Raw genomic sequence first — 1,533 nt, forward strand, 5'->3', positions numbered from 1 at the left:
TCTGGTAGACCCCCTATAAGAGCGCTTTTTCTGGAAAAAGCGCTCTGGTAGCCCCCCTACTAGAGCGCTTATCCAAAAGCGCTTTGGTAGGTTGCGTTTTTTTCTTCTTTTTTTTGATCTTTGGCAGCGCTTTTTGTAACAAAGCGCTTTCGTATGTGGACCTTTAAGAGCGCTTTTTAAAAGCGCTGTCGTTGCTAAATGAGATATTTTAAAGTGCAGCCTATAATTTCAGCCTCCCAGATCGACCTGTAATATTTTCGACCTGTAATATATTTTCAACCTGTAATATTTTCGACCTGTAATATATTTTCAACCTGTAATATTTTCGACCAGTAATATATTTTCGACGATATATTTTCAACCATAGGTAGGACTATATATATACTAATATAATACCATTATAATATCCAAAATTATATATATACATCATTATGTCAATCAAACTAAATCTCTAACATCAACAATATTATACTTCAAATATTAATTGGCAACAATATGAACAAAGTTAGTAACCATATATTCTGGAGTACTATAATATTCTCTTCAAATCGACACAAATCCTACTACATGAATAGCTGATGAATATAAAATTGACACAATTCCTCTTTGATTTCTTCCAACTTAAGTTTCGGGTAAGAAGCAGCACGGAATTCGTCAAAGTACTACAGAATAAAAACATAATATGAATGATTTAGTTAAATGTAATAAATTATAAGAAGTTATCTAATTAAGTTATAAATCCATACCGTGATTGGAATCTCTAATTGATTCATTTGAAGGATTTCTTTCATAAACCTCAAAACAAAGTATCCGCAGTCTGAACTGTTCCGCTGTATCGGACACTACATAGAAAAACAAATAAGAAATTATAGTTGTCTTGTTTTATCAAGTAGCATAAATATTATAAGCAAAATTGTGAAAAATAATGTACCTGCACTTTGATCCAAGTAATGTTGTTTGATTTAGTCCGGGATACCTGTGCGTCTCGTTGACTTCGGAACACTTGTATTGATCTAACAAAAATATAAAAGCATATATTTAGATCAATCTCACAAATAATTAAATATATAAATATACAAGAATATTTAGAACGATCCCACTTACAAATCAATAATTTCCTTCATAGCCGGATAATTGCTCCACTCACCATCTACCGAATTCAGAAAATATACAACTTCTCTTATCGGGTTGATAGCAAGCAACAACCAGTGTGCTCTATAAATTAAAACAATAGGTTATATAAAAATTTTGCTACGCAAAAGAAACAAAGATTAAATGAACCAAGAATGAGAAACTAACCCTACTGGTCGGGTATTATACGCCCAAAGAATCAGACTTTCTGTATTGCCGGATGACATGAATCTATCGACTAAGCGCTGTCTAACTGATTCCGATTCCGAATCAATTGTCATTCCGCTGCAATGGGCGGAAGACACGAAACGGAATCTGTTTGACAATGCAGTCCCGCGCAACACTCTGTCATGCAACAACCTTAAATAAAAACATTATAAACATATTAGCGGATGAGTGAAA

The 1,533-nt window shown here is 33.3% G+C and overlaps 1 long non-coding RNA gene across 1 annotated transcript; it reads right to left on the minus strand.

Moving 5' to 3' along the window:
* Nucleotides 1–457: 457 nt before the first annotated feature.
* Nucleotides 458–847, minus strand: LOC131648256 (uncharacterized). The gene is made up of 2 exons (XR_009298082.1): nucleotides 747–847; nucleotides 458–662 (listed from the first exon to the last, which is right to left on the minus strand). It is a non-coding gene; the product is annotated as an uncharacterized LOC131648256 (long non-coding RNA).
* Between the last annotated feature and the right edge of the window lie 686 nt (nucleotides 848–1,533).

This window comes from Vicia villosa, linkage group LG2 (genome assembly GCF_029867415.1).
Source record: "Vicia villosa cultivar HV-30 ecotype Madison, WI linkage group LG2, Vvil1.0, whole genome shotgun sequence".
Taxonomy (NCBI): Eukaryota; Viridiplantae; Streptophyta; class Magnoliopsida; order Fabales; family Fabaceae; genus Vicia; species Vicia villosa.